Source organism: Canis lupus, chromosome 21, assembly GCF_003254725.2.
Source record: "Canis lupus dingo isolate Sandy chromosome 21, ASM325472v2, whole genome shotgun sequence".
NCBI classification, from domain to species: Eukaryota; Metazoa; Chordata; class Mammalia; order Carnivora; family Canidae; genus Canis; species Canis lupus.
Genome location: NC_064263.1, coordinates 2,569,748 through 2,595,218, shown reverse-complemented (window position 1 = coordinate 2,595,218; position 25,471 = coordinate 2,569,748). Strand labels below are relative to the sequence as shown.

General features: G+C 34.5%; 1 protein-coding gene across 3 annotated transcripts in view; it reads left to right on the top strand.

The window, feature by feature from the left end:
• Nucleotides 1-1,094: 1,094 nt before the first annotated feature.
• Nucleotides 1,095-25,471, top strand: part of CNTN5 (contactin 5) — a 1,295,471-nt gene continuing 1,271,094 nt past the window's right edge. For all 3 annotated transcript variants that reach the window (XM_025420999.3, XM_025420992.3, XM_049098648.1), the window contains exon 1: nucleotides 1,095-1,409. The gene's annotated coding sequence lies outside the window, so the exon portion shown is untranslated. The remainder of the gene's footprint in view (nucleotides 1,410-25,471) is intronic.

The window sequence follows — 25,471 nt, the reverse complement described above, 5'->3', positions numbered from 1 at the left end:
CCACCCTCACCCGGGTGAGCTAGGCTTTCGCACAGGTGCAGAGACGGACGTACAGACGCAAAGTGTGTGGGATTTCCTTTTCCTTTTAATACAGGTGGTAGTCGCATTGTGTATGGCGGGACGTTGCAAAAGAAGTGTCATGTAATTTGTGCAGCAAACCCTCCACGTCCAAGAGTCAGGAGAATTTGAGAAGGACTCGGAGCCCGAGAGGGAAGTGCCGGGGCCTCCCAGAGCCACAGCGCAGAGCCGCCACCCCGCGGGTTTACACCTGGGTCATTTTTCCAGTGACATCTCTTGCGATATAAAATTTCAGAAGAGCTGGGGTCTGAGCCTCGGCCGACTGACTCCTGCCTTAGCTCTTCAGGGCCCACACGGGGGGGCGGGGGGAGCCAAGGAGACTTCTACTGGGTCCTTGGAGGACACCGGCAGGTGCATGAACAAAGAGAAACGCTTCCCGGCCCGGACCCGGGAGACTGTGCAGGTGGGACGTGCGGACCCGGCCGGGCGCCCGCGCAGCCCTCGGAGCCGGAGCCGGAGCCGGAGCCGGAGCCGGAGCCTGAGCCGCAGCTGCGGGCGGTCCCGGCGGTCCCGGCGGTCCCCGCGGCCGGACCTGCGGGGGGCGGGGGCGGGGGGCTCCCTCCCTCCCTGCCTCCCTCCCGGGCGAGGCCCGCCCCCGCCCGCAGCCCCGCCGGTGCCCCCCGAGCGCGAAGCCCGCAGGGGCCGCGGAGCACAAGGGCGGGGGCAGGGGAAGCCTCCGCACCCGAGCGCGAAGGGAGGCGCCGTGGGCCGGGGACACGCGAGCGGACGCGGAGAACCCTGCGGGGCGGCCGGACCCGTCCGCCCGGGGACGTGCTGAACCGGCCCTTCGCGAGAGGCAGTGGGCGCGGGGCGGGGCGCGGGGCGCGGGGAGGGGGGCGGGGGGCGGGGAGGGGGGCGGGGGGCGCTCCGCGGAGGACGCAGCCAGTGCGAGGCGCGGGTGGCGGGGCGCGCGGCCGCGGAGGGGGAGGGGGAGGAGGGGGAGGGGGAGGGGGAGGAGGAGGGGGAGGACCCTCGAGCCCCACGCGGCAGCCCGAGCCGCCGCCGCGCCTGCCTCGCCTGCCTCGCAGCAGAACCGGCCTCGGAGAGGGCGCGCCTCGCTGCGAGCCGGCGGCGGCCGAAGTGCGGGTAAAGCTCGGGCGCTCGGAGGACTCACCCGGGTCGCGTGTTCGGGGAGCAGCGGGGCAGGCGGGAGGGTCGCCCCTGAAGGAGCCGGCGCCCCGCAGCCCGCCCTCCGCAGGCGCAGCAGGGCTCGAGGCACCGCGGGGTGCGCACCGAGCGGCGGAGCAGGACGGCGCGGCGCGGGCGCGGACCCCGGACTCGGACGAGGACCCGGACCAGGACCAGGACCCGCACCCGGACCCGGACCCACGGTAAGCGGCGGGCGCTGCTGGGCCGGCGGCTGCTGCCCGGGCCCTGCCTGCGCCCCGGGCGCTCACCGCCCCGACACACGCGCTTCCGCAAAGCCGTCTCCTCTGAGCCGCGGGGCCAGAATTTAACGACTGCAGCGTACAGCTTTTTTATCTCCTCTTTTCTTTTCTTTCCTTTTTCCCCCCTTTTCTTTCTTTTTTGTCACATGCATTTTTTTTTCCTCTGCTGGGATTTTATGTCAGAAAAGTGGAAGCGAGAGCACATCTCCGCTATTTGTCTGTCCCATAACGTGAGCCCCAGGAGCGAACGCGCGGCGGCGCAGGCCAGGTGAGGGGAGGAGCCGCGCCGCAGAGCCCAACCTGCGCCCGCAGGGCCCGGCGCGCGGACCAGGGCCCCGGAAGAGGGGAGCCCACGGAGCGGGCACCTGGCGCGCGGGAACCTGCTAGGACGCAGGAGGGATGGTCTGTGAGTGCGGCTCCGTGAACTTCCAGACTCCAAAGAAAAACAGGATTTTGGATTCTGCTGAGATGCTTTCTGAATGTTTTGTAGGAGTGTGATAGATTTCGTTTAGAGGATATAAAAGTGTTCAGACATCCTTATTGAGTTTTTTATTGAAAAATGAAAGAGACTTGATTTGCATAACTAGGAACATGCTGTGAATTATATTAGCTGAGAATTACTCTGACCATCTCAAAATTTTTTGTTTAAATGATTTTATTTTTGGAAAACAAAGATCCACTAAGTATTTTCGAATTACTTTATTTTAAACTCCTATAATCTCTTTAGCACGAAAAATACAATACATCGTGGTACTTTAAATGCAGATTGGGAAGCAAAAACTTTTAAACTGTCATATGTAAAATGCCTTACCTTATTCAATTCATCTGGGTTTTTTTTTTAATTGAAAAGATGAAATAATTTAGAGATACTATACTCCCAACTCGATTCTCACTTTTAACTGTGGAAAGGAGGGTGAAAAAAAGTAGGAGTTCATTAGGATACTAGCATTAAAAAAAGCCACAGATAAATAAACAGTAGATCAAATTTAAAAACTAATGAAAGTATAATTTATTGCTATTGAACTGTAACAGAGCTACAGAAATACAACTGTCATAGCAAGCTTAAAGGAGTTCATCATTATTGATATTGTGACCCTAAACATAAAAGAATTAGTAATGACTAGCTCATTATTTTTTTCAAAGGGCCTATAGTCAATTTTAAGCAACTTAGAAATATGCTTTTGCGTATTTTCCTGCTTCGTACTCAGCTTATTGTAAGTTGAATGTGGACCAGTATATTGAGTCTCAGTATATAACTTGACAGCTATATTTCCTCTGACTCCACTGGAAAAGCAAACAAACTCTAAAACAATATGACTGCAAGAGTATGTGACATGAAGCAAATGACTAAAAAAATACAGATATCACTTACAAAGAGCAACTGAGTCTAGTGAGGAAACACAAGCACAGAATGCAAACTTCAGAGTTAAATTAAGGAAGTGTGACATAAAAAATGAAACAGAATTTGAAAAATAACTTGAGTGTGGTGAGATGATAGTAAAGCATATTTGAAATATGCAAATATTTGAAAATCAGTGAAATATTTTTACAATAAAAGTATTTTTTTGGGGGGGGGGCAGGGGTTAGCCAAGACTTTAAATTGTTCTGAAGTTTAAAACTTCTGAAAACTAAGAAATGAGAAAAACTGCTAATTTTAATTTTTTGTTTGATTATATATACAATTGAGTAAGAAGTTAGAATTCTCAAAGTTAGAAGAATAATATTTACCCTGATAGATTAACTAAATCCCAGACTTTGTCTATAAACTGTGAGGCACATGTTACACCACAGTATATTTAGAAATAGATGTGGGAAAGTACAATTGTGGTATTTGTTAAATGGATTGCGGAAATATCTTAATATTTCCCTGCCAAAGCAATCCTTCAACCATGAGGTCGCCTGAAATCTTTATTAGGTTAGCAAGATTAACTAAAATCAAATAATGAACCTACACATAGGCTATGTTTATTTAACAAAATGAGTAAAAATTAGTTGCTTGACACGTTTACTTCAATTTTATGGGTCAAATTAAGTAAAGCTGTTTATTAAAATGGCTAATATCTGTTTCTTTAAATGCATTTTTTAATTTAACAGTTTAGAAAAAAACTTAACTCCTTTAGGTTAGAGGTTAGAGTATGGTTTACTTTCAAAACTGATTTAGTGATAAGGACCAGAGAGTGTCAGTAAAGGGTAGTGGGCTCTCCAGATAAAAGTAATGGGATGATGTACTGGCCGAGTCATTTTGGAATCTCTTACTTCTAGAGAAAACAAAAGGTATATTTTTTTTGTGAATTTAGAAAAAACAAAAAACAAAGAAACTTTCCTGGATGGCTATAATAGTATAGCGATGATTTGACTACATTTAAATTCCACTGACTAAAACAAGTTTTATAGCAACATTTAGTGATTCCCCATTCATCAAAAATTAATTTAGGATTTAATGAGGCCAAGATGTTTAAAATGTGATTTGCTACCACACATATTTTGATAAACTATATAGTCTTCAAACTACGTATTTTCTTAAAATTTTACTTAGAGGTTGGGAATTTATCTTAAACAGGTCCATATATTTATATAATTGGTGTCTTAAATCTCTGACTTTAAGATCTCAGATTTATTTAACTCCTTTTACATACAATAAGAGATGTGTGTATTTCTGACAAGATACTGGATTAGTGCTGTAAGGCTGTGCTAATATGTCACATGAACTTCTTAGCACTTATAGCAGGGATGAGGCTGGTCGGAAGCCCAAAGCAATAGAATCTTTGCAGAGGTCTATTTTCTGAGCATTTGTAATCAATAATTCTACATTAGAGATTGGTGCATTTTAAAAAGTAATGAAGCCTATAAAACTCCTTAATATAATATTTAGGTTTAAAAACTATTGTGAACCATGTATGTCTCATCTCTCTATACCCAATTAATTTGTCCTTTTATGATTTATTGATATCCAAATGTGTAAATGTTAGAAGGGTTCTGATAAACAGAATAATATCAGTTGATATCTTTTCCAGACACTTGAACGATCTTTTAGTTATTTTCATTAAGAATGAATACAACACATTTAATAGTATCTCATTGATATAGTGTATGAGAGAAATTTTTAAATTGTTTTATTGTATATATTTACTTTTTAGAAAGATGGTTTTATAATTAAATTCTTTCATCAAAGTCATTTGGCAGTATCAAAACATACACCATGAATTTGGTAAAAGACCATGTATTTAACTTCATTTATGTTTGATCTATTACAAATATATGTATAAGCCAACTATAGAGCATTTTCATACAAATCAATCCTTTAAATTAAGACACAGGTCTTTAATTTCACATTCCAGAGTATTAGACATTGTATTTTTGACGTTATAGCCTTCTTAAACATCAGCTCATAAGACTTAAAATTATGGAAGCTCCTCTTTTTAGTTTTTCAGGGAAATGGAAGGCCAGCAATAGGGCATAAAGCAATCCTGGAAAATAAATCAAAGTTTTATCTTTTAGGGACATCAAAAAATCAATGAATCCACAATTTCTTAATCTAATATAAAATTGTGTGAAAATCATCATTCTCGAGAAATTTTAGAAAGTATGTTCTTTTCCCATGAGTTTCTTAAGCTGGAATTCCTTGTGATCATTATCATTTTTAAATAATTCCAAAAACGTTTCATTGGATGCATTTGACAACTCAGGTGTAAAATTGATTTTTTTTTTTTCTGGTCTTCTCAGTGATTCCTTAAAAATCCTTAGTGACCTAAAAAACTTGCTTCCTTGTAGATACCACTTTTATTTATTTTTAGTAAGTGGATTTCTCTTAAAAGATCCAGCAGGACTTGCACATTTTTTTTCTTGTATCAGTTGTGGTTCTAAGTACTTCCTTTATTTGTATAAATGAAAAAAATGTTGAGATCCTGATAGAAAATAAAATACTAATATAGTTGTATGAGCTATCCTGAAAGCATACCTTTATAGTTTGTGTCTTTACTCTAAAAAAATATGGACATGCTTAAGGATTAAAGTAACAAATTGAACATTCATTATCCAAAATTTAAACAATTGTCTATCTGGGCAATGAGGGAAATACAAGTATTTTGTTTATGAGCGTTCCAAAACTCTCTTTTCTGACCATTGCCTAGGAAAGTATAATTATATACATAAACATTGTATGGGGCTGGGACAGGAATCTGCTTCTTATTATCATTCTTATAGCAGTTAAATGCTCATGAAGATGATTTCATCCTCCATTGTGATCAATAGCAACTATAGCATAGGGAGCTTAGCAAGAGAAATTACGTTAATCACTTAGGTGATGAAAGGTGTATTAAAATTTTCTTCTTATCATAATATTGGCAGAAACATTCACTATGAACCTAAAAAACTAAGGAGTTCTTACTAAGAGAGGTATTATAACAGGATAATTACAGTTTTAATGTGTTTGGAGCTATAGACATTTTAAAATGTATTTTCAGAAAGATTTCATTAGTTTCAGGAGTTTGTATTTATGAGAAAACTAGTGGAGAAATGTTTTATTTATTTGGTGAAAAATTTATTTGTAAGTACATAAAATTTCATCTTATTTTCTAAAATGTTTAATTCCTTATTTAAAAGCATTAAAGAACTTTCCTGAAGCTGAACCAAATATAATATAAACCAAATATAAATATTTTAATTCTCCTAGGTTCTCTCATTTCAAATTTATATAAAAAATTCACTTTTCAGTTATATTTACTGAGATACTGTTGTAATTTATAGTCTCAGAAATGGCAATTAGGTGAAATCCCTGGTGAATAAGATGAATACTAATTAGAAAACAAAGGTGAATGACAGTAGGAATTTAACAATGACTTCTTGTCTTCTAGAAATACATTTTTATTTAATTAACATTTCATGGTCATTAATATGAAATTGTTTCCTGTGCACCTAAATGAATTTAAGGATTCACAAATGTTTCTGAGATTAGAAAAGCTCTCATATTGAATTTTGTTAGATTTTTGTGTTCTGACTTATTGTGTTATTTTGGAAGCTTTCCTCTTCATATTCTTTTCTAAAAGATGTAGACTAATCTCATTTCTCGTATTCAAAAATTCATAGAACAATTTGTTAGTGATCATTATTTTTTTTCTAATTTTTAGTACATTTAATGACAGGAACTTCATAAGTCATATCATTTGTAACAGATTTGAAACATTAAGCTTCATACTTCAATTTAATACTCTTTCTCATTCAGTGCTGGTGTTCTATTGGCAGTACCTGAGTTAGGGAATGAGCTTCTAATGCTAAGATAACCATCTCATTAAAAATAACCACAGACCTCATGAGTCATGGATGATACAAATTATCAGGACAACTAGGAAAAAGTGACAGAAAAATATCATTTAGTGTTGGAAGGAGCCATACAGAGTTCATATTTTCACATATTATCACAGAGAGTAATAAACAGAGATATAAAGAGATGAAGTGACCTGTTCAACATTACTTTTAATGCAGAAGATAGAATTAGAGCCCTCCTCTTAAATTTCTGAGTCAGAGCTTTTCTAGTTTATATTTTTTTTTTTGCTATGGAAATCTTAATTATTTTTATATCTATTAAATCAATATTAGGACATCATATATATAATTTCCTTGTTACCGTTGAGGACCTGTAAAACATTTTCTTTTAAGATTAGAAAATTTAAAATTGAAATATGTTAACTCATAGGAGACAGCTATACTCACAGTCTCTTAACCAAGAACTGAGTATCTAGACAACATAATTGCCGGATATAAACTTTTTCATAATGAACTTAGTGTGCATTCAACAGTTAAATAGGAGATTTTCGACAGTTTCAGTTAGGAAGCCCAAGGACTCGAGTAAGAAAAGAAATGAAGGGGGATACCTGGGTGGCTCAGCAGTTTAGTGCCTGCCTTCGGCCCAGGGCCTGATCCTGGAGACCTGGGTTCGAGTCCCACATCCGGCTCCCTGCGTGGAGCCTGCTTCTCCCTCTGCCTGTGTCTCTGCCTCTCTCTCTCTGTGTCTCTCATGAATGAATAAATAAAATCTTTAAAAAAAGAAATGAAAATGATTTTTCCACTATATATTTATAAAGTACTGTCCTTTTTATTTTTTTAAAGATTTTATTTATTCATTCATCAGAGACACAGAGAGAGAGAGACACAGGCAGAGGGAGAGGCAGGCTCCATGCAGGGAACCTGATGTGGGACTCGATTCCGGGATTCCAGGATCACGACCTGGGCCGAAGGCAGGCACTAAACTGCTGAGCCATCCAGGGATCCCCAGTACTGTTCTTTTTTTATTATTATTATTTTGGTTATTTTTTTTCTCCTGGACTGGCATTTTTTGGGGGTTTTTCATCTTTGCTTTTTTTAGTAATACATGATTGATGGGACAGCAAGGTGAAATAGTCAATGAGGTGTGTGAGAAAATGTTCCTTTATGTTGGCAAATTTGGATAAAATTTAAATCGTGGATTTCCTTAAGATAATAATGATTGGGAAAATTTAATAAAATACAAAGCTAAAAATGAGTCTAGAAATAGATACTATTCTTCTGAGTTTTAGAATTCAAATATCAACTTTTATAAAAACTCTAGTTTTAGTATTGTAATACTAAAGGAAGTTAATACAGAACAAATCTGAGTCTGTAATAGTATGTAGTTTATCATTGTGCCTGAACCAAAGTTCATCCATGCTTAATTTTAATAATGTGATTTAATTATTTAGAGAATTAAGTCTGGGAAGGAACTTAGTTTTCACTCCAATATGTACTGTAAGATATAAGCTTTAAGTTTTCTGTCTACCAAAATACTCTATTTTTGTATAAAGCACAATGCTGTCCTAATTGTGGAAAGCAATATTGATATATAGACCATGAGCTAAAAAAATTTCTCTGGTAGAACTGAACATAAACTATGAAATGAGCATAGTGCAATTCAAGTGGAAAGGCAGTTACACATTGCTGGGTTTCTGATACAGCATTATCTCTCAAACCTATCATTGTTACATATGACAACAGATTTTTGTGTGTGTGTCCATATGAGCTGACTTCATATTTTAAGACTCTTGTTTCCTTCAAATACTGAATATCTAACAGTGACAAGTATAGTGAAGACGAACTAAAAGACTGTCTAAAACGATTAATGTCTCACCTGAAATTTTTTTACTTTATGCATATAGTCAACATTTGCAAATAACTAGTAGAAAATATATATTCTCTAAGTCCAATGAATAAGTGGTCCTTAATATTCTTTGAATTTTTACTTTCTTTGGATATTTACTTACCTTTACCTTTGAATTCTCCAGTATTTAAAAAAAACAATAACTTTAACAAGAAAGAGTGGTTATTTAAGATTTAAGTTAAATGATCCAGAATTGATTTTATGAAAATACACCAGATTAACTGTGTTTAAGAAGTTATGACTGTATTTGTTTTTCATTTTTAAAATAGTCTTGTTAGTATATTAACTCAATGAGTTGCATTAATAAAAAGTCATTTCTTTACATTTAAAGCCATTTCTACATTATTTCATGCACTCAAATGGTCTAGTGTGTGCATTTGTAGTTAAGTAAAAATTAAAGGGGGATAAATAGTTTATAAGCTGGTGGAGGAAATAAGCACATAGGGTGAGTGTAATTCAATGTGAAATGTGCAGTGATGGAGTTATATACAGCTAAGATGCAAATGCTCAAAATGTTCTCCTTTTAGAGACTGCTGTTAGTTTTTGGCTACTGAGTCTTTCCAGCTTGGAGTATTTCACGCTAGCCTTGGCTCTCTGATTGCTGCATTTACTTCCTACTGCATAAGTTATTTTGAAGTAACTTTGATTCCAAGACTCACCCAACCACTTTAAATGAATGCTGTGTTTTTCTACATCTCATTACAGTGCTAACTTTAGCATCTTAGAACCATCTAGTGTCTCTGATAATACAGTTAAGTCTGAGGTAAAATGAATGTGGTTTGCTTCGAATCTATGAAAAGATACCTTTCTTAGATGTGATTATAAATAAGCTTGATTTCCTTCAGTTAGTAAAGTATAGGATATTGATGGTGCTGTAAAGCTTATTTTATGGGGTTGGGTTAACTGCAAAGCTAATGCAGCTTTACTTACACAGCCCCTTCCACGTAGGAATAATAGCACCAGAGCAGAAATAAACATGTTTTTAAACAATATTTTGCTACAATAAAATATCTAATATAGAGAGGGCAGTATGGATTAGAGGATTTGGTGTTTGAATTTTAGGGTTCAGTCATAGCTCTGCAACTTGTTAGATGTTTAATTTTAGAAGAGTTATTTCAGCTTGCTTTACATGCAATACTAGGATAATAACTGTCATGAAGTTGTGATAATATTAATATATATGAAAAAAATCTACTTTTCAATGATGCAAATGAAAGTGTTAGAAAAAACAAAAACACAAGTCTAGGAAGAAAATTTGTTTTCAACTTCAATATGCAAGATATTATAAGATACAAGCTTTAAGCTATCTGTCTACCAAAATATTTTTATATGCGATACAGTGCTGTACTAACAGTGAAAAGCCGTAACATTAAGATGTACAGACTATGGGCACTTAAAGATTATTCTGTGTATCTTCTCATTTATTAAATAATTTACTTAGAAAGGCATTTCTTACAAAATTAGTATACACAGTGCCACTTACTTTTGGCAATTCAAACGATGTGAGAGCTTTGATCTCAGACAACGGAGACTTGGAAAATTGTCAGTCCAGATACAACTTGATAAGAAACTTAAGAAAGTGTACTAGGAACCATAATCATTGATATTTTGGTCTCACATTCTGAAGACATGGGAGGAACAGAAATAGTCATTGTAGGGGCGGATTAAACTGATTCCCCTAGACGAAATGAGAAGTACTAAGACTTGAAGGAAGTTTCAATTATGGGTTGGCAAAGAATCTTTTCAGTTGGTGGGAAGAGAGGCAGAAACAAGATAGATGTGTAGAAGGAAGTATGAAAATTAATTAATGCAAAATAAAACCCATTTTGTAATGCAAAGAGAGAAGTTTAAATATATCAAATAAGATGTAAAGGATTCTAAGAGACAGATGAAGGATTGGGATTTTGTTCAAAAACAATATGATAATTAGTTCATTTCAAGATTAAATGGCATTTAAGATGAAGGTCAGCCCAAGTTTTACCCCTAACTGTGACCTGGGAAATTCAGTGCCTCAGTGTATTCATCTCTCAAGCAAGACACTTAAAATCAATAAATGTAAAGGATTTTCCGGGAGGTTTTAATACACTGTAATTCAATGACCATGTGCATTACGGGATTTTGATAAAGGGAAAAATTGAAAGAAAAAGAATTGTTGGTGTTGACAGATAAATTTAGCATAGATTCCACCAAACACAGATAATGAGACAGATCTCATTCATAGCATCTAGGGAGGCCATGGAAAAAGCATGGACTTGTTACTACTACCCAGATTCTATCCTGACTCAACAGCTTCCCCGTATATCCAAAACCCTTTCCAAACTTCTGTTTCTTTACTTGTAAAATAGTAATATTAATTACTAATTAATTAATATTAATTACTATTTTACAGATTTTTTTTGTAAGAAGGAAATAAAACTGTAGATTTAGGAGTCAAAATTATTTCCTTCATATCTTTAGGTACAGTTATTTACATTTTTTTAATGCTCAGGTTCAAGAAATATTTGAAGAGAGAAAAGTCATTTGAACTTTTTATAAATACACATAGGTATAATCAGTCTAATTTCCCAAATATGGGGAAAATCACTTATTTTATTGGCAGAAGCTTGTGTATTTGATGATAATAAGATATTTTCTTTTCTTTTCATGCTCTTATTTTCCTTGCACATATTTAAAGAGGTTTATTGTTTTGGATCTTTTTATTATATTGTGTTTTGCTTTGTCTGACAAAGGAAGTCTGTGATGTCCTTATACAGAATTATTTAGAACATTAATTATATTTTGGTAGGACAGGAGATGTTCAGCTATTGTTTAAATACCATGTGATTTCAAAATGATACAGATATATTCATTTGAAAATAGTAAGTTCCTCTGATTATTTTCTCCTTTCACTTTTATTGTATGTTTTGTTACTTAAAAAATAATTTTATGAATGTGGCTCATGATGCAAATATTATGCCTAACAACACAAACTCATCAAAACAACTAGAAACTACAGTCTTTTAAATTGTGAATTGTCAGTAGATTTTACAGCTAACATAAAAAGATTTCATTTCAGTTTGCAAACATTTTACAGGCTTTTTTTTACAAGTGATATTTAGATATAATATTTTGGCTTGGTTTCTGTGACAATAAAAGTAAAGATGTTTTCGGATTAATATGAATTATGTGCCACTTAAAATTTATATATATATATATGTATATATATATAATTTGTGCATATATATATATATATATATATATATGCTTTGTATATGTACAGCTAATCAAAATCTTCCTCAATGGGCAGACGGGGTGGCTCAGTGGTTTAGCACTGCCTTCAGCCCAGGGCATGATCCTGGAGACCCGGGATCAAGTCGCACGTCAGGCTCCCTGCATGGAGCCTGCTTCTCCCTCTGCCTGTGTCTCTGCCTCTCTCTCTGTGTGTCTCATGAATAAATAAATAAAATCTTAAAAAAAATCTTCCTCAAATATTTACTGATTATGTTACTATTGCAGAGAGTTTAATACAGTAAAGAAAATTGAAAGAAAGAAGTCTCATAAAAAATAGTCTTTTTCAAAACAAATGTGATAAGACTATACTGGTTGTTGAGGAAAAAAGGAAGGTTGAGAAAGCCACAAAGCTGACAGGAGAGGGAGCTGACAGAAAGGGATTTTACACTGTTCTATAAGGAAGTGTTTACTTAAATAAATGAGATACTTAAATAAATGAACAGGGTTGCTATTTCATCTGAAACAAAGATGTCTTTTTATCTTTTCTGCATGTGTTTGTCTTAGAAGATAATAGGCTTTAGATATAAATGCATGGTTGATTTTGCCAGATTGAATATTGAAATGCCATTTATTCAAAAATATATAGTTGCCTTGATAAATATTAATTTAGGAGAGAGAAATGGTAGTGTTTTCATTCTCATTACTTCTCTTCTTTAGATATCCTGCATGAAATATCTCCTACATATGAGAACTTCAATAGATATTTTAAAGTTAAGAAAACTATTTTGAGGCACCCGGGTGGCTCAGTCAATTATGTGTCTGACTCTTGGTTTCACCTCAGGTCATGATCTCTGTTGTGGGATGGAATTGCAGAGTACTCAGTGCAGTGTCTACTTCAGATTCTCTCTCCCTTTCCCTCTCACCCATGCTCTTGCTCTCTGTCTCTCAAATAAGTAAATAAAATCTAAAATAAATAAATAAATAAACAAAAAACTATCTTGATTTATTTTCAGATTAACTACCTTTTGTAAATCTAATCTCTATTTGGTTAAGTGTTTGTCTTTAATGTTTAGGCAGATGGTGGAGTTCAATTTCTTTTTTTATATAAAGAAATTACTTTATTATTAGTTTCTTTAGGTCTTTTATTTCAAACACATTAGGATAATTTAAGTTTTCTCATGAAGAAAAAAAAACTCAAATAACAAATGTATATGGTTGTCTAGTTTTTTTTTCTCCTAGGTTTCTCCTAAAAAATAATACATTGTTTTAAGGAGTAATTTAAAGAATATATTTTTTTTTGTAGAGGAATAACTTTAATAACAAATGATAATTGTAATTTTCTTCCCAACCCTTGATTGGTAAAGAATGAAATGGTAAGAATTACTTTTAAGGTAATCCTGAGATACTTTTTGTGAGATTATGAATGATCTGCTCTGTTGGAGTTTTGTCAGCCTGATAACTGCATGACAAAACAGCTAGCACAAGTCAGAGTTTTGATCAAATGAATACTGTTGTCATCATCTGTTTTTTTATCCTGACACTGACTTGACAATGAGCAGTATAAAAATAGCTTAATGAAAGCTGACTATCTGCCCTAAAATTTCTTCTAGTTTTACCCTTCACAAGTAGCCATCATCAACAGGCTTTTTACAGGATTACATGAATCCTTGGGATTCATGAATCCCAGGATTACAAGGATTACATGAATCCTTGTAGAAAATTTACCTTTTGGGATGCCTGGGTGGCTCAGCAGTTTGATCATCTGCCTTAGGCTCATCCAGGATTGAACCCGCATCAGGCTTCCTGCATGGGGCCTGCTTCTCTCTGCCATGTCTCTGCCTCTCCTTATGTCTCTTAGGAATAAATAAGCAAAATCTTAAAAAAATAAAATGTATCTTTTTTTCTTAAAATAATTTTGGGTGTCTACATAATAATTCAAAAATGTATATACATTTTGAATACTAGAGGGGATCCCTCGGTGGCTCAGTGATTTAGCACCTGCCTTCAGTCCATGGCATGATCCTGGAGTCCCGGGATTGAGTCCCACATAAAGCTCCATGCATGGAGCCTGCTTCTCCCTCTGCCTCTATCTCTGCCTCTGTCTCTCTCTGTCTCTGTGTCTCTCATGAATAAATAAATAAAATCTTTAAAAATTTTTTTGAACACTAGACTATTTAATGATAAAGCAATTTATATAAATAATTTTTTCCTTAATTTTTTTCAATTAATTTTTATATGCAAGGAAAATGTGAAATAAAAAATCCTTATATAGGGATTTTTACATAAGTATACGTAGATCTAGAAGTAAAATTGAGAAGGTCATTGAGAATGTGCATTTAAAATTTTGGTTTTAGTGCCAAATTCCTCTCTACAGTGATGGTTCTAGTTAGCACTTCCACCAACAATGTTTTTAGAATGCCTATCACTCCATATTTGGAATATTCTCATGTTTATAAAATAGTTCTTAATCTTAAATTACTACCTAGCCCCAATTTAACTCTATTGAGTTGAAATTTTTTTCTTACTCTCTTTACACACTAACTGAAACCTAGAAAGAAGTGGCAACAGAAGTCAATTAAAAAATGATTTGAGGCATTGCTCAATTTTCTAGGAAATAAAATTGCACCTTGTGAAAAGTGAAAGATATTTGTGTAAATAACAGTGTTTCCTCTCTCCTCCACCACATGCAAAAGATCAGGTGGAGGTATGAGAAAGAGAAGACAGTTCTATTTGGGTAGAGCAGAAGAAGGCTTCAAGCAAGAAAAAGTTCTGGATAAATGAACCTTCTCATATTCAAAGCAGCATTCTAAATCTTACCCAGCAGTGGTTCAGGGCATCTTTCAGTATAAGAACGTCTCCAGATTGTTGTTTTTGTTCCTTTTTTGAATTATTTTACAGCTAATTTTAAGATAATGAAAAGGAAAACTTTATGATGGAAGATGATGTACCATACATTATGTCTGAATTTCACCATTGAATCAAATCACAAATAGGACTAAGTAAAATGTCCCATCTATAACTAAAATCAATTATAAACTTAATTCTTGGTTGTAGTTATCATATAAAATTCTATCTCAATTCCACAAATTAATAACTAGCTAAAATTTCATGGTTTTCTAACCAGATACCAAAGTTGGTATAAGAATAAATAATTAATTGAAAGCTGAAAAGACATTTCCTGTATCTTTTCAATATATATATTTTAAACTGTCTTAGATAACTCTTTTGGGGTCTAGTTTAAAATAATAATGTGGAATGTAAGAAACAAAACAAATGAATAAAGGCAAAAGAGAGAGAGAGAGGCAAACCAAGAAACAGCCTCTTAACTACAAAAAACAAACTGATGGTTACCAGAGGGGAGATGAATGGGGGATGGATGAAGGGTGATGGGGTTTAAAGTGTGCACCTGTTGTGGAAGTGTTATATTAAGTCACTATACTCTGTCTGAAACTAATATTACACTCTGTGCTAAGTAACTGGAACTTAAACAAAAACTTAAAAAATAATAAAAAAAATAAAATTACCATGTTCTTAAAATATTAGTTTAAAAATATTTTTTTTTCCCATTCTGGTATATCTTTTTGGTAGCTAGATTAAAAATTTAGTTTGTAAATTCAATGTCATAAGGTCATTAAAATATTAGTAATAAAAAAGAGTAGTAAATAGGTTTTAGGAGAATAAAAGGAAAGAAAGAAAATCCGAAGAAGTCCAACAAGCTAAAGGCATTTACAAGCTTTTCAGATCATTAACTACATTTAAGTCGAGATATGCTATTATCTCCTTTATTCCTTGTGTTTCTTTATTCTTTATCCTAAGATGCCATTCTCTGGACAACTTTCTTCCAAACAAGAAGTTTGTGTCACCAATAGGAAATACTATTGAACTTCATAAAGGCTTCAATTCTTATTTTTTCCATCACTAAATAAACTCAGAAAGGCCAAGTTGCTGTTCATCATATTCTATCTGCCTCAACAGAAAACGCTAAAAGTAAAAATCAAATGGAAGACCAAGAAATCTTTATTGTAATTAGGGAAAAAGAGAATTTACAGCTGTCAAACACAAAAACACTAGCTAGAATCACAAAAATTCCAATGGAATTGGAAATTCCATCTTCTCATCTCTGAGATTTTACAGAATGGTGGGCAGTTGCTCAATAAGAGAAAGGGTGGGTTAATGTATACACTCGCTGCTGAACACTAAATCCAAAAGCAGAAAAGAAACCAATTGTTAAATTAGCTTCTGTGGTCCTTGAGGTGAGAAATAGATGGCCTGAAGGAATCAGCAGTACTCTACCAAATATTTAAAAGGAATATTTATTTCATGGCGTCCCTAAACTTCTATGAAAAAAGGAGATTTTTATATTAAACCCATATGTAGCATTTTAGAGTATCAGGAAAAAACTCAAGTACATTTCATGTACTCATTATAATTTGTTCAACAATTTGAGGCAATGCGTTTTTTAGGATGGCACTGGGGTGGGGGATTTATCCTCTATTTGGTTTCACAGTTTCAAAAGGCACAAAACCAATTTGATAAAAAAAATTAGTAGGTATTTGCTCAGCAGTAGAAGGATGGGGATTTGGAAGCTGGGCTACCATTACTAAGGCACAACTTAGGGAAAATTACTGGAAAAAAAGGTGAAGGTACAACACAAATATATGTATATTTTGAGAGAAAAATAAGAAACTGTAATTTGATAAGTAGAACCAAAACCATTTTGTTTCTATATTTATATGCTTTTTTAAAATTTCAAGGACTATGAAAACTCTCAAAAATTGCAGAAGAAATTACTAGACTTTGAAAACACTCCTGCTTATTCATGAAAATAATTATATACATTTTATTGGATATAAAATATTGTACTTGCCTGATTAATTAGCATAACCTGATATTTAGATAATATTTAGTGTCATTATTCTAGGCTTTATATTTAGCAATTAACTGCACTTCTTTCCACATAGCTTACATTTTAAAAACCTGAAGCTCTAAAAATTCAAAGAAAAAATATTAAGAGATCATTTAAAAATAAAAGTAAAAGTAAAAGTGAGTACAATTCATTTCAGCTTGGGTATATTTGCAATTTATTAAATGCAAGGCAATTTGACGTATGCATGGAACAAGCATAGTTTTACATATTAGTAATATATCAACTTCACTCTAAAGATAGATCAAAGTCTCACAATATTCTTTGTTTCTTCTTTCTTTCTTTCTTTCTTTCTTTCTTTCTTTCTTTCTTTCTTTCTTTCTTTCTTTCTTTTTCTTCCTTCCTTCCTTCCTTCCTTCCTTCCTTCCTTCCTTCCTTCCTTCCTTCCTTCCTTCCTTCCTTTCTTTCCTCTTTCTTTCTTTTCTTTTCTTTTCTTTTCTTTTCTTTTCTTTTCTTTCTTTTCTTTTCTTTTCTTTTCTTTTCTTTCTTTTCTCTTTCTTTTCTCTTTCTTTTCTCTTTCTTTCTTTCTCTTCTTCCTTCCTTCCTTCCTTCCTTCCTTCCTTCCTTCCTTCCTTCCTTCCTTCCTTCCTTCCTTCCTTTCTTCTTTCTCTTTCTTTCTTTCAAGTGAGGGAGAGAGAGAGAGAGAGCAGGAGCAAGAGGAGGGGCAGAAGGGAAATGCAGACTCCTTGGGGAGCAGGGAGCCTAGCACAGGGTTGGATCCCAGGACCCTGGGATCATGACCTGAGCTGAAGGCAGATGCTTAACTGACTGAACCACCCAAGCACCCCACAATATCCATTATTTAAATGGTTTTGTTGATCCATATATAGAGATATCGTTTATATATGCATTCAACTACCTTTTATGGTAAAAAAAAAAGAGCTATGACAAATCTGAAGTATTTAGTGTAAACATTTTTTTAGTCACAATTTGAGAGCTTGTTATAAATTAAAACAAACTGCAAAATGTAATTAATGCCCTTCTATATAACATTGTGATAATAATAATAGCAATTTAAGAGAAACTGACCCAAATCTAAGAAGAGAAAACAACGTAACTTTGTTTTAACTTGAATTACTCTTCTCAAATCTAAAACTCTACTCATTTCTTGTTTATTCAGTGAGAACACAAAACTTAATAAGATATGAGCCCTCCTTGGCCTTGAATTTTCAGACACCACCTTATATTTCACGGAGTAGGTATTTACCATCAAGAATGAACTCTATCATATTAGAATAATTAGGAAGTATACTATCTAAAGATTAGGTGTGGTATATTTAGCTAAAGAACAATAATAAAGTATAATGCCTTATATTAAGGAATGGTCATTTGATGTAAATGAAAAAAAAATTATTCAGGGTTCAAAGAGATACCTCTATGAAGAAAAGGGTCTGGCTGAAATGCTGTGGGGCCTGACACCAAAGGGAGCTATGGATCTTGATAAATTTAAATGTAAATGAAAATAGACTACAGGGAGAATGCTATTTTAGAAAGTAGGTATAGCTACAATTTAATTCCTTAATGTAAAGTGTAAAGCATTAATTCTTTAATGTAAAGTTACAATTTAATTTGTTAATGTAAATTCTTTAAAGTGTAAAGAATTCTTTAATGTAAAGTTACAATTTAATTATTTTTTTCAATTTAATTCTTTAATGTAAATGTAAATATTATTCACATTCATGTTTTTCTGCTGCCACTTCTCTGACCCATAGTAAAATGAAGATTGAATCAGCTGAAAGACAGAAGATATTAGAATTTAGGTACAAACAACTAAAGATCTGAATTTCTGACATTGATTCAGAGTGCTGCCCAGAGTAGCCTCTGTCTTTCTCTGTGCGTCTCTCTCTGTTTTTCCCTTTCTCTTTCTCTCTCTCTCTGTCTCTTCCTCTCCATACAGATGGAGAGAGATTCTATTATCTATCTATCTATCATCTATCTATCATCTATCTTCTATCTATATTTAGTGTATACTGTAGATATTTATAAAGTATGACTGAGCTGTCTTGATGTTCTGATGATAAATGGCAAAATGTAAGAGAACTGTGTTAATGTCTCTAAAAGAAGTTTACTAGGGGCACCTGGCTGGCTCAGCTGGTGAAGCATGTAATTCTTGATCTTGGGGTTGTGAGCTAAAGTCCCATGTTGGGTGTAGAGATTACTTTAAAAGAATTTAAATTTTTTTTAAAAAGTAGTCTACCAAGTTATTCAATAAACAACATAAGTTAGTTTCTGTTATGTACTATACTTTCTCTTAAAGCATTAGTGATATTAATATTCATTATAGAGAAAATACAGTCTTTCTTATACTTAGTAGGTAAAGAATATAAAGTAACAGTCAAGTCCCATTATGATATATTGTACATAAAATATAATTGCAAGCATTAAAATCAGGCTCTCCCCTAATATTTGTGGGTCTGAGATAAGAATATACATACTGACCCACATATCAAGTGTAAATAATTAGAAATTTTAAACTAAGCTAACGAACCTCTATTCTCTGTTCTTGATTAATATTTGAAAAGTCAGTTGTGAATTTGGAATTTTTAGTCTCCTTAGACTTAGTACAAAACATAGATCCTGAGGAAGCTGACTCCAGGCCCCTCATCAGCACCCTGGTCATTTACTCTACCGCAACGGACTTTGTGCATACAGGTCGGCATTCCAGACCATGTTTCCAAGCTGTCTTTACCTTCCCTACATCTTGGTTGCCCTTCAGATCTACAGACACCTGTCTGCCCAAGGAAACGAGCCCAGATAAGAGGCCTGTTGGAAGAGGCTTTGCTTTATGTTAAGAGAAAGTTCTGAGGTTTCAGGTGTTCCTAGTGTGATCTAGGGCAGGGGATAGTGAATACAAATCTGCAAACATAATTTCCCATAATTGTCAAACCCTTTCCTTCAGAAAAGAAGTATGGCTGGAGAAAAGGTAAAATAGGGTTCCCTGCAAAGTGTTAGGCCCAAGATAGAATGATAATAATGAAAATGTAATGAAACTGTTAAGGGAAATATCCAAATATCTCTCTATTGTTATTCTTACAATAAAGAGAGAGACATGGCAGACAAACTAGCTGCTTGGGTGCAAAAACAGCCTTGCTACTTAATATTCCACAGGTGAAGTTTTCCAATATGTGTGTACTTCAGACTCCCATCTATGAGATGGTAATAGCACTTCATAAAGTTGCTTTGAAAATTAGAAAGATAAAACATTCTCACTTTTATAAAAAAAAATTATTTAACCAAACATCTTTCACAAAGTCTGATATCTACTGGAAGAGTATTAATACTGCATCTTACAAATAAGAAAAGGCAAATGCCTTTCTAATAATGCAGTAAGGTAACACAACTACTACATTTGCCAGACAGAAATTAAAAACTGTATTTTTAACCTCAAGCCTCATATAAAATTGACTAAGTCCTTCATTTTATCTCAAGAATGACTTAATAAAATTGAACTTGGGGCACCTGGGTGTCTCAGTCAGTTAAGTGTCTGCCTTCTGCTCAGATCATGATCCCAGGGTCCAGGTATCAGGCTCTTTGCCCAGTGGGGAGTCTGCTTCTCCTTCTCCCTTTGCTGCTCCCCACTGCTCATGAACTCACTCTCTCTCTCTCAAATAAACAATACCTTTTAAAAAATGAACTGGATTAGTAGAAAGAATTTTTAAAATCACTCAATGTTAAGGTTTATTCATATACCTGTAAGAAATACTTTATTTTAAAACCATCCACTTCAACATTTGTCTAATTTCTTTAAGAGAGAGATTATTGTAATTTAAACATTACAATCATTATGTGTTTTTAAATGATTAACCACAACAAGAAGAATATGAATGAATTTAGAGTTTTTTAGTGTACTTGAAACCAAAAACTAATTGATATCAATAATAGCAGCTAATATTTATTAAGGACTTAATATTTTCATAGCCTGTTCTATTCCAGTCTTCTACTCTAATTTGTTCTTTCTACATGAGTAAAACAAACATGTAATAAAATTATCAATGTAGAGATATGGTAATACATGAAACTGATTTTTATCAGTCTTGGCAAAAAAATTAAAAAAGGGGTTTGTGTGTATGGTTTATGTCTTTCAAAATAAGGGCATTGAGGTTGCAATGGTGAAATATAAGTTATAAAATTGTATATAAAATAGGTAATTTCAGTTTTCTAAAATCTCCAAAGCTCCAAACGTACCTTTTTTTTTTTTTTTTTACTTTGATCATGGGTACATCATTTTCCAACAATTAATCCAGTAAAAGCTAATCAAGAAATTCAACCACCTAAGCAATGAAAATAACTTGCTCTCAATAAGGTCAACTGTTCAGCTTTTGACTTTGTGAGATTTTACCCTAATAATTAAAGATGCCTTAATTGACAGCAGCGCAAACTGTGGCACAGAGTATTTTCATAGTTTATACACAATTAAACTGTTCTATTGCTTCTTTGCAAAACATTTCAGCTTTTAGATATATTTTCATACCATTATTTAAATTTTAAATACTTGTGAAAATTTATTTGTATTTGTGAAAGAGTATAGCTTATGGGACTTGTACATGATTTGTGCAGTTATGTTAAATGTATGTAATATAACTATACAATGTGTTAATTCTTTTTCCTTGCCTTTTATTGAAAAATAACCAGTATATTTCATTTTTCTTAAAGATTATTGAAAACAAAACAGGCTGTTTCATAGATATATACAATTGTAAAGCTTAAAATAATATCATGATACCCTACTGAAAGCATTTTGGAATAACTTTCCCTTTTCCTTACATTAGAAGGTTCACAGTCCATGCATAAACTCTTAAAATGATAGCAAATCAGACTACTGAAGTCAGTTTACAGATACCATTGAAGATGACTGAAAACACTGTATCAATGGAGTGACTTTAAGATCTGCTCTAAAACTGTTTTAGAAACTACTATACAACCTAAGGCAGCATTGAGGGTATCTTAATTCAAAGGCCACATCATGAATTGTGCTGGTGTTACAATGTTAGGGTATCAGTTATTCCAAACAAAATTAAAAGAATATGCAAAATATTAAACAAAATTAATATTAAAATGATTCATTTTTCCAGTTTTCTTTTTCATTTTTCAGGAATCATTCCTGGTAAGTGTTTACAAAATAAAAATCTTACTCAGGATCTTTATTTAAGTATTTTCATATTAATCAGTGATGGCATAAGTTACCAGGTAAGAAACAGATAGAGGGGGTGCCTGGATGGCTTCGTTGGTTAAGCGTCTGACTCTTGATTTCTGCTTAGGTCTTGATCTCAGGATCCTGAGATAGACCTTGAGTGGGGCCCCATGCTTGAGATTCTCTTCCTCTCACTCTGACACTCTCCCATGTGTGCATGCATGTGCGTGATTTCTCTCAAAAAAGCAAACAAAACAAAACAAAACAAAAAAAACAAGATACAAATTGATTATTCATAATTGCTTACACTTTGTGTTTTGTTGTCTCCTAAGTTCTAGTTTGTCACATGAAGCTTTCAGTTTGTCAACTCTTACTAGATAGACTACATTGTCCTGCAGCTTCAGTTTGGCAAAACTAGTTACTTATCATAAAATTCTGTATCATTTTTTAAAAAAAGATTTTATTTATTTATTTATTCATGAGAGACACTGAGAGAGAGAGAGAGAGAGAGAGGCAGAGACATAGGTAGAGGGAGAAGCAGGCCCCAGGAGGGAGCTCGATGTGGAGACTCGATCCCAGAACCCCAGGATCATGCCCTTGGACCAAAGGCAGGCACTAAACTGCTGAGCCACCCAGGCGTCCCAATTTTAAAAGGAATTCAAGAGGAATGTAATGAAATCAGTACTGCCACGATGGCATTAGTTATATTCTAAGTCTAAATCTTAGGCAAAGATGGTTCCCAGTCCACTGAAATTCACAAGAAGCACTTCATCCTTGCATCTTCCTTAGTGTCCTACATTATACAAAGTTGGGCTGAAAACAACATCCTTGAAAATGCTAATTTTATGTACATTCAAGATAAGTTTTAATTTTGCTACTTCTTCCCTCCCTCACTTTCTGGAAGAAATTTCAGAAACATGGTGATCACATGTATCACAACTCTATGTAGTGGAATATATTGGTGAACAATAGTAATACTCGAGCTGAATCACCTGGGTCCAAAATTCAGTGCTTCCACTTGAATATATTATATTCTCCTTGCCTCACTTTCCTGATCTGTAATGGCCTGAATTGAAGGTGGCTTTGCACAATTGACTTAACTTTGTTTGCATATTTACCTCAGCAAGATAGAGAAGTAAAATAGAAAAGTAAACATAGGAGGTATCAGATTTTCACAGAAATTCTCTTGCCACCTTTTGGAATATGGATATCTTCTCCTTTCCTGATTAGTCTGTGGTCACCCTGATTCCTTTGTGAGCCAGTTACTCCAAAAGTTAAATTAATGTGTTTAATTTAACACATTAAAACACAGCCACACACATAATCTCAAGATAATAGAAAGTGAAAGAACAGAGACAAATTAATAACAGTTTTCTTCCAAGTCTCAGTATGTATGATTCCATGTATACACAGGTCTCTAAATAGCCATATCATCTATTGTTTAACACTGATAGAAAAGACTGAAAAATCAAAGATTTTATATTTTCATCTTGTCAGAACCCTATATGACTCTGATCCTATTTTCAGTTTCCTGTTTTCAAAAGGAAACAAAGTCTTGCTTGTTTTGTTACTTATTTTATTTCCAAAGAGTGTGTGATGCTGTGAATCTAATTGATGGTGAGAGTATTATGCAATGATTAGTTTCTATGATAACTACTTTTTGTTGTATAGTCGAGTAAATAGCCATTAATTTAAAACTTGTAAATTAGAAATCTGGGGACCATTGCAGTTGAGCTAGTAGAAACACAGTCTTTCACAATGTGATTACTTCCATGATTCTTGAGTATGGAGAATTACTGCCAAACAAAATAGTCAACTTTCCCTTATGGGATGTACTGACTTCAGTAGAAAAAAAAGTAGAAAATGAAAACATGAGAAGGATACGCATTTTAGAGAATATAATTGGAAACACAAACTAAAGCAATTTATGGATTTTGTTTTTATTTTAAGAAAGTAAGAAGAAAGATGGAAAATAAAAATGATATTTTTGTTATTTGAAATTTATGAGCTTTTGTTTAATAATTTGGTGGAGAATATTATATTCTTTATTTAGATTAATTCAAATGTTGGTATTTGTTTTAAAAGAGTTCTATATCAGAATTAATATTTCAAATAGGAAAAATATGATAATTAGAAAGCCATACATTGAGACATAAAGATTTATTTTTAAGTGGAGAGAATAAATCCACATGTAGTATAAAATGCTACATATATATAGTTATAATTTAGGATAACAGCTAAAAGACTATGCCTATATATATATATAACGTACTATGCCTTAACACACACACACACACACACACACACACATATGTTAAGATGCATATGTTTTTCTAGTGAAAAATAGGCTTTTAATGGTAACCCAATACATTTCTAAGTGTTGGGTGCGTGTTTAATATTTTAGTGCTTTGCATATATTTAGCAATTTGTAAACTGGAGAGGTTTCTCAAAGTTTTGAAATTTTGATTCTTAAGAAATAATCTTAGAATGAAAAATAAATATATTTTTATATTAAAGAATGCTTTTTGAATGTGATATATTCATTAAAACACTTTTGAATCATAGCTTGCTCCCTTAAATGACTCTCATTGTGTAACAATTATTAGCCTACACATGTATGCTAATATTGCATAAACACACATGTATCATACATGTGTGTACATATGTGTTTGCATGTGTATCAGTATCATGCATGCATATGTATATTACATAATATTCAAGTTATATAATAACTCAAGCTCAGAATATCACTTAACATGGCCAAAAGAATTATGGGAGGATAAAATAAAACAGCCATTAAATAAATATATATATAAATATAAATATGAATATAAATATATATAATATATATTATATATATATTTTATATATATTATATATTATATATAAATATATATAAATATAAATATAAATATAAATAAATATATAGCAAAAATAATAATTTCCTGACTTTAAATATATTAGTGTTTTAGGACTCCTATTCCTGCATCTTATTATTCTTACTGATAAACAAAATCTCCTATTTATAATTTTGAAGAAAGGCATTTCTAATTGTACAAGTTCATGTAATTCAGTGTAATGCCATCAGAGTACTTGGTCCCAGAGGGAAAGGGACAAATAGCTGAATCATTAATGCCCTCCAAAATTTTTTCCCTTTTGATACTTACTTAATTTTCAATATCTATAATGACTATGACTTCAGTCACTGGTGATATATCTGAAAGTATGGCATTCATTTGGAATATTCAGCATATCATTCATAAACTTTCCTGCAGTGATTTCATTTAGCCTGCCAAAAATCACTAAGGGGAGTTGAATTGCTAGAAACAAGCCTGGTTTATTTTTGTAAATTTATTTTACTTCAATAGTCAACAGTGGGTATTGATTACCTACTGTGTTGAGAGCTTTACACTGTGTATTGTGAGGAAGTCATTACAAAGGAAGTAAAATATTTGCTCAAAGAATCACTCATTATCAAATGAAAGAAAGAAGGAAAAGTTTATAGTTATCAGTCAGTCCATCCATTTACTCCTTATTAATTCATTTATTAAAGTTTACTCTGTACTTAATCT